The sequence below is a fragment of the Alosa sapidissima genome, chromosome 12 (genome assembly GCF_018492685.1).
Source record: "Alosa sapidissima isolate fAloSap1 chromosome 12, fAloSap1.pri, whole genome shotgun sequence".
NCBI classification, from domain to species: Eukaryota; Metazoa; Chordata; class Actinopteri; order Clupeiformes; family Clupeidae; genus Alosa; species Alosa sapidissima.
In genome coordinates, this window is record NC_055968.1 from 15762899 (window position 1) to 15775716 (window position 12818).

The 12818-nt window shown below is 45.1% G+C and overlaps 1 protein-coding gene across 2 annotated transcripts in view; it reads left to right on the top strand.

Annotated features, from left to right (window-relative positions):
- polrmt (polymerase (RNA) mitochondrial (DNA directed)) overlaps nt 1-12818 on the top strand; it is an 84853-nt gene that overhangs the window by 18660 nt on the left and 53375 nt on the right. The gene's annotated exons all lie outside the window — the stretch shown is intronic.

Below are 12818 nucleotides of genomic sequence, written 5' to 3' on the forward strand. Positions count from 1 at the left end.
TTACTTGTGGGGTTTTATTGTCTCTTAAATCACCATAGGGCGATGGAGGCTCAAAGGCGTCAATGAAAAGCAGCGTTTATTTTTTTGCCAAGGAGAAAGTATGGCATCAGCGATGTTTGCTGTAGCCAGCCCCTTAACATTGATTGCACAGTATGTTTGCTCCCTCCACTGTCTGTTCTCAGGCTTTCATTGGCATCTGTTAGCCAAAGAGTTTAAAATAACAGCAAGGTTTTAAGCGATTTTTTTATTGTTGTTTTTATTGTTGTTTTTAACATCAGTGTGTTCTGTGCTGTGTTCTGTGTGTATTCGGGCTTAACATTCTTAGTGTAAGCCCTGCATCGTTAATGAAATATACATTTACATTAATTCATTAAGCAGACGCATTTATCCAAAGTGACTTATATGTATTATTGGGGGCCAAGCAGCGAAGCTGCGAAGGCACCCATTGTGTTTCTACCTTTTCTTATTGGGGGCCAAGCAGCGAAGCTGCGAAGGCACCCATTGTGTTTCTAGCTTTTCTTATTGGGGGCCAAGCAGCGAAGCTGCGAAGCCCCATTGTGTTTCTATGATTTCTTACTATTATTATTATTATTTAACATCTTTCTTCCGCCATGGGAGTCTATGGCAGCCCATAGAACCGTCTGGTAAAAAGTTGTGAAATTTGGCACACCGATTGGGGACAGTCCCATGATTAATTTCACCAAGTTTCATGTCGGCTCCTCGAGGGCTCTAGCGCCACCAACAGGCCAAAGTTGGACGTGCGTTCACGCACGTAACTTTTGACCTGTTGATCCGATTTTGAAAAATGAGGTACCGTTGGAATCCTTGGACCAAGCCGAGTTCAACGCACCCTATGACGTCATTTTCCGCCATGATGGATTTTCCGCCATTTTGGATTTCATCAAAATCACTTAAAACGTATCAGAGGTCACAAATTTTGTCCGATCGACACAAAACTTGACAGATATCATCTACAGACCATGCCTCATTAATGCATTGCTTTTTGTCTTCGGAACTAAAACCGTTCGCGCGTAACAGCCAATCGAAATTTGCGGCGAAGCCGCCAAACAGGAAGTGAGCTCATATCTCAGCAACCCATTGATCTATCATAACCAAACTTAGTCCATGGACTCAGGACCCAATCAGGGGGACGCTCAAGAAATCTGGTGACCGTTGACCTCTAGGGGGCGCTGTAATTAAGAAACATGCCTTTTGGCCTGTAGCAGCAGTTGTGCTTAGAATTGAAACCCACTAGTGCTGTCTGGTAATACTGTTGGAGGTCCTTAGGCCGACCCAAGCCAACTTGTGATGTCATCGTAATTGATTAGGCCGCCATATTGGATTTAATCAAAAACACGTATAAGTTTTCGCAGGTCACAAATTTCAGCGGATCCTCACCAAAATTGGCAGAGACCATCTACAGACCATGCCTTATCAGTGCACTGCTTTCTGGAACAATTGACAGAAGCATTCGGCTGTAACATCCAATCGAAACTTGCGGCGAAGCCGCCAAACAGGAAGTGAGCTCATATCTCAGCAACCCTTGCATGTATCAAAGCCAAACTTGGTGCATGGACTCAGGACCCAATCAGGGGAACGCTCAAGAAATCTGGTGACATTTGACCTCTAGGGGGCTCCGTAATTGACAAAAATGCATTTTGGCCAGTAGTTGCTGATGCGCATTATTTTGCAATGGAAGTCAATGGCAGCCCATAGAACCGTCTGGTAAAAAGTTATAAAATTTTGCACACTAATTGGGGACAGTCCAATAATTCATTTCACCAAGTTTCATGCCGGCACCTCAAGCGCTCTAGCACCACCAACAGGCCAAAGTTGGACTTGTGTTCACGGACGTAACTTTTGACCTGTTGACCCGAATGGCAAAATGAGGTATCATTGGAATCCTTGGGCCAAGCCGAGTTCAACACACCCTATGACGTCAATTTTTGACCTCTGTGTTTAAATCACAGCAAGTGTGATCATATCTCAGTCAATCTTTTATTTTTGATGTGAAACTGATGACAGCAAGTTCCATCTAGTTCATTCTAATGTGTGCGTGCAAGGGTGGGACGGGGTGGGATGGGCAGGGGCGGTTGCGGCAGTGGGCTGGCTGGGGGAGGGGGCGGCGACACTCAGCCCTGGTTCAGCCCCACAAAATCAGTTATGTTTTGATGTGAAACTTGACCTTGTAACTCAACCAATCTTGGGTTGTATGGCATGGAACTTGCTGTGACTGCTTAAGGCTATATGTCTGATGCAACGGCATTGATTGACATGGTTAATCTGGCCTGCTGATCTCACTGCTTGGCCCCCTCATTGCTGCTTGCAGCTATATTTGGGGGCCAAGCAGCGAAGCTGCGAAGGCACCCATTGTTTTTCTATTTTTTCTTATTATTATTATTGGGGGCCAAGCAGCGAAGCTGCGAAGGCACCCATTGTGTTTCTATTTTTTTCTTATTATTATTATTATTATTATTATTATTATTATTCCTCTGCCATTAAAGTCAATGGCAGCCCATAGAACCGTCTGGTGAAAAGTTGTGAAATTTGGCACACTCATTAGGGACAGTCCCATGATTAATGTCACCAAGTTTCATGATGGCACCTCAAGCACTCTAGCGCCACCAACAGGCCAAAGTTGGACTTGCGTTCACGCACGTAACTTTTGACCCGTATGGCCGATTGTCAAAAATGAGGTATCGTTGGAATCCTTGGACCAAGCCGAGTTCAACGCACCCTATGACGTCAATTTCCGCCATGATGGATTTTCCGCCATATTGGATTTCATCAAAAACACTTAAAAGTCTTCACAGGTCACAAATTTTGTCCGATCGACACCAAATTTCAGAGATATCATCTACAGACCATGACTCATTAATATATTACTTTTTGTCTTCAGAACTAAAACCGTTCGCGCGTAACAGCCAATCGAAGTTTGCGGCGAAGCTGCCAAACAGGAAGTGAGCTCATATCTCAACAACCCATTCATCTATCATAACCAAACTTACTACATGGACTCAGGACCCATTCAGAGGGACGCTCAAGAAATCTGGTGACCTTTGACCTCTAGGGGGCGCTGTAATTAAGAAACAGGCCTTTTGGCCTGTAGCTGCTGTTGTGCTTAGAATTAAAACGCACTAGTGGTGTCTGGTAATACTGTTGGAGGTCCTTAGGCCGACCCAAGCCGACTTGTGATGTCATCGTAATTGATTCGGCCGCCATATTGGATTTAATCAAAAACACATATAAGTTTTCGCAGGTCACAAATTTCAGCGGATCCTCACCAAAATTGGCAGAGACCATCTTCAGACCATGCCTGATGATTGCATTGCTTTCTAGAACAATTGACAGAAGCTTTGGCCTGTACCAGCCAATCAAAATTTGCGGCGAAGCCGCCAAACAGGAAGTGATTTCATATCTCAGCAACGCTTTCATGTATCAAAACCAAACTTAGTACATGTACCTCAGACCACATCGGGAGGACGCTCATGAAATTTGGTGACATTTGACCTCTAGGGGGCTCCGTAATTGACAAAAATGCATTTTGGCCAGTAGTTGCTGATGTGTATTATTTTGCAATGGAAGTCAATGGCAGCCCATAGAACCGTCTTGTAAAAAGTTATACAATTTTGCACACTAATTGGGGACAGTCCAATAATTCATTTCACCAAGTTTCATGCCGGCACCTCAAGCGCTCTAGCGCCACCAACAGGCCAAAGTTGGACTTGCGTTCATGCACGTAACTTCTGACCCGTTGACCCGATTGTCAAAAATGAGGTATCGCTGGAATCCTTGGACCAAGCCGAGTTCAATGCACCCTATGACATCAATTTCCGCCATGATGGATTTTCCACCATATTGGATTTCATCAAAAACACTAATAAGTCTTCACAGGTCACAAATTTGGTCCAATCGACACCAAACTGCATAGATATCATCTACAGTCCATGCCCCATTAATATATTGCTTTTTGTCTTCGGAACTAAAACCGCTCGCGCGTTACAGCCAATCGAAGTTTGCGGCGATGCCGCCAAACAGGAAGTGAGCTCATATCTTAGCAACCCATTAATCTATCATAACCAAACTTAGTACATGGACTCAGGATCCAATCAGGCGGATGCTCAAGAAATCTGGTGACCTTTGACCTCTAGGGGGCGCTGTAATTGAGAAACAGGCCTTTTGGCCTGTAGCTACTGTTGTGCTTAGAATTAAAACGCACTACTGGTGTCTGATAATACTGTTGGAGGTCCTTAGGTCGACACAAGCCAACTTGTGATGTCATCGTAATTGATTCGGCCGCCATATTGGATTTAATCAAAACACGTACAAGTTTTCGCAGGTCACAAATTTCAGCGGATCCTCACCAAAATTGGCAGAGACCATCTTCAGACCATGCCTTATCAGTGCATTGCTTTCTGGAACAATTGACAGAAGCATTCGCCCGTAACAGCCAATCGAAATTTGTGGCGAAGCCGACAAACAGGAAGTGAGCTCATATCTCAGCAACCCTGCCATGTATCATCACCAAACTTACTACATATATTCATGACCCCATTAGGAGGACGCTCAAAACATTTGGTGACCTTTGACCTGTAGGGGGTGCTGCAATTAGCAATATTGCATTTTGATCTGTAGTTGCTGATGTGTTTTATCAATCTTTTATTTTTGGATGTGAAACAGATGACAACATATTCCATCCAGTTAATTCTAATGCGTGCGTGGTAGGGCGGGGCGGGACGGGGTGGAACGGGCAGGGGTGATTAGGTGGGGGGGCTGGCTGGCGGAGGCGGCGGCAATACTCAACCCTGTTTCAGACCTACAAAGTCAGTTATATTTTGATGTGACACTTGTTGAAAGTGTTGATCGCGGGTGTCTGCTGAGTTCTATCTTGTCGCCGTGGCTACTCCGGCCTATTCTGCTTGGCCCCCTCATTGCTGCTTGCAGCTATATTTGGGGGCCAAGCAGCGAAGCTGCGAAGGCACCCATTGTGTTTGTTAGTTTTCTTATTATTATTATTACGCTTCCGTCATTGAAGTCAATGGCAGCCCATAGAACCGTCTGGTGAAAAGTTGTGAAATTTGGCACACTGATTAGGGACAGTCCCATGATTAATTTCACCAAGTTTCATGTCGGCACCCCGAGGGCTCTAGCGCCACCAACAGGCCAAAGTTGGACGTGCGTTCACGCACGTAACTTTTGACCTGTTGATCCGATTTTGAAAAACGAGGTATCGTTGGAATCCTTGGACCAAGCCGAGTTCAACGCACCCTATGACGTCATTTTCCGCCATGATGGATTTTCCGCCATATTGGATTTTAGTGAAAGTGAAACTAATCTTTCACAGGTCACAAATTTTGTCCGATCGTCACCAAACTTGACACACATGATCTTCAGACCATGCCTCATTAATGCATTGCTTTTTGTCTTCGGAACTAAAACCGTTTGCGCGTAACAGCCAATCGAATTTTGCGGCGAAGCCGCCAAACAGGAAGTGAGCTCATATCTCAGCAACCCATTCATCTGTCATAACCAAACTTAGTACATGTACTCAGGACCCAATCAGGGGGACGCTCAAGAAATCTGGTGACCTTTGACCTCTAGGGGGCGCTGTAATTAAGAAACATGCCTTTTGGCCTGTAGCTGCAGTTGTGTTTAGAATTAAAATGCACTAGTGGTGTCTGTTAATACTGTTGGAGGTCCTTAGGCCGACCCAAGCCAACTTGTGATGTCATCGTAATTGATTCGGCCGCCATATTGGATTTAATCAAACACACGTACAAGTTTTCGCAGGTCACAAATTTCATCTGTTCTTCACCAAAATTGGTAGAGACCATCTTCAGACCATGCCTGATGAGTGCATTGCTTTCTGGAACAATTGACAGAAGCATTGACCTGTACCAGCCAATCGAAATTTGCGGCGAAGCCGCCAAACAGGAAGTGATTTCATATCTCAGCAACGCTTTCATGTATCAAAACCAAATTTAGTACATGTACCTCAGACCCCATCGGGAGGACGCTCAAGAAATTTGGTGACATTTGACCTCTAGGGGGCACCGTAATTGACAAAAATGCATTTTGGCCAGTAGTTGCTGATGCGCATTATTTTGCAATGGAAGTCAATGGCAGCCCATAGAACCGTCTGGTAAAAAGTTATACAATTTTGCACACTAATTGGGGACAGTCCAATAATTCATTTCACCAAGTTTCATGCCGGCACCTCAAGCTCTCTAGCGCCACCAACAGGCCAAAGTTGGACTTGTGTTTACGGACGTAACTTCTGACCCGTATGGCCGATTGTCAAAAATGAGGTACCGTTGGAATCCTTGGACCAAGCCGAGCTCAACGCACCCTATGACGTCATTTTCCGCCATGATGGATTTTCCGCCATATTGGATTTTAGTGAAAGTGAAACTAATCTTTCACAGGTCACAAATTTTGTCCGATCGTCACCAAACTTGACACACATGATCTTCAGACCATGCCTCATTAATGCATTGCTTTTTGTCTTCGGAACTAAAACCGTTTGCGCGTAACAGCCAATCGAAGTTTGCGGCGAAGCCGCCAAACAGGAAATGAGCTCATATCTCAGCAACCCATTCATCTGTCATAACCAAACTTAGTACATGTACTCAGGACCCAATCAGGGGGACGCTCAAGAAATCTGGTGACCTTTGACCTCAAGAGGGCGCTGTAATTAAGAAACATGCCTTTTGGCCTGTAGCTGCTGTTGTGCTTAGAATTAAAATGCACTAGTGGTGTCTGGAAATACTGTTTGAGGTCCTTAGGCCGACCCAAGCCGACTTGTGATGTCATCGTAATTGATTCGGCCGCCATATTTGATTTAATCAAAAACACGTAGACATTTTCGCAGGTCACAAATTTCAGCGAATCCTCACCAAAAATGGCAGAGACCATCTTCAGACCATGCCTTATCAGTGCATTGCTTTCTGGAACAATTGACAGAAGCATTCGGCTGTAACAGCCAATCGAAATTAGTGGCGAAGCCGCCAAACAGGAAGTGAGCTCATATCTCAGCAACCCTGCCATGTATCATCACCAAACTTACTACATATATTCATGACCCCATTAGAAGGACGCTCAAAAAATTTGGTGACCTTTGACCTGTAGGGGGTGCTGCAATTAGCAATATTGCATTTTGTTTAGTTGCTGATGTGTTTTATCAATCTTTTATTTTTTGATGTGAAACTGATGACAACATGTTCCATCCAGTTAATTCTAATGCGTGCGTGCAAGGGCAGGGCAGGGCAGGACGGGGTGGGACGGGCTGGGGTGATTAGGTGGGGGGGCTGGCTCGCGGAGGCGGTGGCAATTCTCAGCTCTGTTTCACCCCTACAAAATCAGTTATATTTGATGTTACACTTGTTGAAAGTGTTGATCGCGAGTGTTTGCTGAGTTCTATCTTGTCGCCGTGGCTACTCCGGCCTATACTGCTTGGCCCCCTCATTGCTGCTTGCAGCTATATTTGGGGGCCAAGCAGCGAAGCTGCGAAGGCACCCATTGTGTTTCTATCTTTTCTTATTATTGGGGGCCAAGCAGCGAAGCTGCGAGGCAACCATTGTGTTTGTTAGTTTTCTTATTATTATTATTATTCCGCCATGGAAGTCTATGGCAGCCCATAGAACCGTCTGGTAAAAAGTTGTGAAATTTGGCACACTGATTGGGGACAGTCCAATGATTAATTTCACCAAGTTTCCTGTCGGCACCTCGAACCCTCTAGCGCCACCAACAGGCCAAAGTTGGACGTGCATTCACGCAAGTAACTTTTGACCCGTTTGCCCGATTGTCAAAAATGAGGTATCGTTGGAATCCTTGGACCAAGCCGAGTTCAACGCACCCTATGACGTCATTTTCCGCCTTGATGGATTTTCCGCCATTTTGGATTTAATCAAAATCTCTTAAAACGTATCAGAGGTCACAAATTTTGTCCGATCGACACCAAACTTAAAAGATATCATCTACAGACCATGCCTCATTAATGCATTGCTTTTTGTCTTCGGAACTAAAACCGTTCGCGCGTAACAGCCAATCGAAATTTGCGGCGAAGCCGCCAAACAGGAAGTGAGCTCATATCTCAGCAACCCATTGATCTATCATAACCAAACTTAGTCCATGGACTCAGGACCCAATCAGGGGGACGCTCAAGAAATTTGGTGACCTTTGACCTCTAGGGGGCGCTGTAATTAAGAAACATGCCTTTTGGCCTGTAGCAGCAGTTGTGCTTAGAATTGAAACCCACTAGTGGTGTCTGCTATTATTGTTGGAGGTCCTTAGGCCGACCCAAGCCAACTTGTGATGTCATCGTAATTGATTCGGCCGCCATATTGGATTAAATCAAAAACACAAAAAAGTTTTGGCAGGTCACAAATTTCATCTGTTCCTCACCAAAATTGGCAGAGACCATCTTCAGACCATGCTTGATGAGTGCATTGCTTTCTGGAACAATTTACAGAAGCTTTGGCCTGTACCAGCCAATCAAAATTTGCGGCGAAGCCGCCAAACAGGAAGTGATGTCATATCTCAGCAACGCTTTCATGTATCAAAACCAAACTTAGTACATGTACCTGAGACCACATCGGGAGGACGCTCAAGAAATTTGGTGACATTTGACCTCTAGGGGGCTCCGTAATTGACAAAAATGCATTTTGGCCAGTAGTTGCTGATGCGCATTATTTTGCAATGGAAGTCAATGGCAGCCCATAGAACCGTCTGGTAAAAAGTTATACAATTTGGCACACTAATTGGGGACAGTCCAATAATTCATTTCACCAAGTTTCATGCCGCCACCTCAAGCGCTCTAGCGCCACCAATAGGCCAAAGTTGGACTTGTGTTCACGGACGTAACTTTTGACCTGTTGACTCGAATGGCAAAATGAGGTATCATTGGAATCCTTGGGCCAAGCCGAGTTCAACACACCCTATGACGTCAATTTTTGACCTCTGTGTTTAAATCACAGCAAGTGTGATCATATCTCAGTCAATCTTTTATTTTTGATGTGAAACTGATGACAGCAAGTTCCATCTAGTTCATTCTAATGTGTGCGTGCAAGGGTGGGACGGGGTGGGATGGGCAGGGGTGGTTGCGGCGGTGGGCTGGCTGGGGGAGGGGGCGGCGACACTCAGCCCTGGTTCAGCCCCACAAAATCAGTTATGTTTTGATGTGAAACTTGACCTTGTAACTCAGCCAATCTTGGGTTGTATGGCATGGAACTTGCTGTGACTGCTTAAGGTTATATGTCTGATGCAACGGCATTGACTTACATGGCAAATCTGGCCTGCTGATCTCACTGCTTGGCCCCCTCATTGCTGCTTGCAGCTATATTTATTATACCTTCTTCTGCCATGGGAGTCTATGGCAGCCCATAGAACCGTCTGGTAAAAAGTTGTGAAATTTGGCACACTGATTGGGGACAGGCCAATAATTAATTGCACCAAGTTTCATGCCGGCACCTCCAGCGCTCTAGCGCCACCAACAGGCCAAAGTTGGACGTGCGTTCACGCACGTAACTTTTGACCCGTTTGTCCGATTGTCAAAAATGAGGTATCGTTGGAATCCTTGGACCAAGCCGAGTTCAACGCACCCTATGACGTCATTTTCCGCCATGATGGATTTTCCGCCATATTGGATTTTATCGAAAGTGAAACTAAAGTTTCACGCCTCACATAGTTTGTCCGATTTTAACGAAACTTAATACATATGATCTTCAGACCAATCCGCACAAAAGTTATCGATTTTTGTCTTCGGAACTAAAACCGTTCGCCCGTAACAACCAATCGAAATATGCGGCGAAGCCGCCAAACAGGAAGTGAGCTCATATCTCAGCAACCCTTTCATCTATCATAACCAAACTAAGTACATGGACTCAGGACCCAATCAGAGGGATGCTCAAGAAATTTGGTGACCTTTGACCTCTAGGGGGCGCTGTAATTAAGAAACATGGCTTTTGACCTGTAGCAGCAGTTGTGCTTAGAATTAAAACACACTAGTGGTGCCTGGTACTACTGTTGAAGGTCCTTAGGTCAACATAAGCCAACTTGTGATGTCATCGTAATTGATTCGGCCGCCATATTGAATTTAATCAAAAACACGTACAAGTTTTCGCAGGTCACAAATTTCATCTGTTCTTCACCAAAATTGGTACAGACCATCTTCAGACCATGCCTGATGAGTGCATTGCTTTCTGGAACAATTGACTGAAGCATTGACCTGTACCAGCCAATCGAAATTTGCGGCGAAGCCGCCAAACAGGAAGTGATTTCATATCTCAGCAACGCTTTCATGTATCAAAACCAAATTTAGTACATGTACCTCAGACCCCATCGGGAGGACGCTCAAGAAATTTGGTGACATTTGACCTCTAGGGGGCACCGTAATTGACAAAAATGCATTTTGGCCAGTAGTTGCTGATGCGCATTATTTTGCAATGGAAGTCAATGGCAGCCCATAGAACCGTCTGGTAAAAAGTTATACAATTTTGCACACTAATTGGGGACAGTCCAATAATTCATTTCACCAAGTTTCATGCCGGCACCTCAAGCGCTCTAGCGCCACCAACAGGCCAAAGTTGGACTTGTGTTTACGGACGTAACTTTTGACCTGTTGACCCGAATGGCAAAATGAGGTATCATTGGAATCCTTGGGCCAAGCCGAGTTCAACACACCCTATGACGTCAATTGTTGACCTCTATGTTTAAATCACAGCAAGTGTGATCATATCTCAGTCAATCTTTTATTTTTGAAGTGAAACTGATGACAGCGAGTTCCATCCAGTTAATTCTAATGCGTGCGTGCAAGGGTGGGGCGGGGTGGGACGGGACGGGCAGGGGCGGTTGCGGCGGTGGGCTGGCTGGGTGAGGGGGCGGCGACACTCAGCCCTGGTTCAGCCACACAAAATCAGTTATGTTTTGATGTGAAACTTGACCTTGTAACTCAGCCAATCTTGGGTTGTTTGACATGGAACTTGTTGTGACTGCTTAATGCTATATGCCTGATGCCACGGCATTGAGTTGCATGGCAAATCTGGACTTCTGGACTGCTGAACTGCCTGCTTGGCCCCCTCATTGCTGCTTGCAGCTATATTTGGGGGCCAAGCAGCGAAGCTGCGAGGCAACCCATAGTGATTCTATGTTTTCTTCCCTATTATTATTATTACGCTTCCGCCATTGAAGTCTATGGCAGCCTATAGAACCGACTGGTGAAAAGTTGTGAAATTTGGCACACTGATTGGGGACAGGCCAATAATTAATTGCACCAAGTTTCATGCCAGCACCTCCAGCACTCTAGCGCCACCAACAGGCCAAAGTTGGACGTGCGTTCACGCACGTAACTTTTGACCTGTTGATCCGATTTTGAAAAATGAGGTACCGTTGGAATCCTTGCATCAAGCCGAGTTCAACACACCCTATGACGTCATTTTCCGCCATGATGGATTTTCCGCCATTTTGGATTTCATCAAAATCACTTAAAACGTATCAGAGGTCACACATTTTGTCCGATCGACACCAAACTTCATAGATATCATCTACAGACCATGCCTCATTAATGCATTGCTTTTTGTCTTCGGAACTAAAACCGTTCGCGCGTAACAGCCAATCGAAATTTGCGGCGAAGCCGCCAAACAGGAAGTGAGCTCATATCTCAGCAACCCATTCATCTATCATAACCAAACTTAGTACATGGACTCAGGACCCAATCAGGGGGACGCTCAAGAAATCTGGTGACCTTTGACCTCTAGGGGGCGCTGTAATTAAGAAACATGCCTTTTGGCCTGTAGCAGCAGTTGTGCTTAGAATTAAAACGCACTAGTGGTGTCTGGTACTACTGTTGATGGTCCTTAGGAAGACCCAGGCCAACTTGTGATGTCATCGTAATTGATTCGGCCGCCATATTGGATTTAATCAAAAACACGAACAAGTTTTCACAGTTCACAAATTTCATCTGATTTTCACCAAAATTGGCACAGACCATCCTCAGACCATGCCTTATGACTGCCTAATTTTCTGGAATTATTGACAGAAGCATTGGCCCGTAACGGGCAATCGAAATTTGCGGTGAAGCCGCCAAACAGGAAGTGAGCTCATATCTCAGCAACGCTTTCATATATCAAAACCAAACGTAGTACATGCACCTTTGAGCCCATCGGGAGGACACTCAAGAAATCTGGTGACCTTTGACCTCTAGGGGGCTCTGTAATTGACAAAAATGCATTTTGGCCAGTAGTTGCTAATGTGCATAATTCTGTAATGGAAGTCAATGGCAGCCCATAGAACCGTCTGGTAAAAAGTTCTGAAATTTGGCACACTTATTGGGGACAGTCCAATGATTAATTTCACCAAGTTTCCTGTCGGCACCTCGAACCCTCTAGCGCCACCAACAGGCCAAAGTTGGATGTGCGTTCACGCACGTAACTTTTGACCCGTTTGCCCGATTGTCAAAAATGAGGTATCGTTGGAATCCTTGGACCAGGCCGAGTTCAACGCACCCTATGACGTCAATTTCCGCCATGATGGATTTTCCGCCATTTTGGATTTTGTCAAAATCACTTAAAACGTATCAGAGGTCACACATTTTGTCCGATCGACACCAAACTTCATAGATATCATCTACAGACCATGCCTCATTAATGCATTGCTTTTTGTCTTCGGAACTAAAACCGTTCGTGCGTAACAGCCAATCGAAATTTGCGGCGAAGCCGCCAAACAGGAAGTGAGCTCATATCTCAGCAACCCTGCCATGTATCATAACCAAACTTACTACATGGATTCATCACCCCAATAGGAGGACACTCAAAAACTTTGGT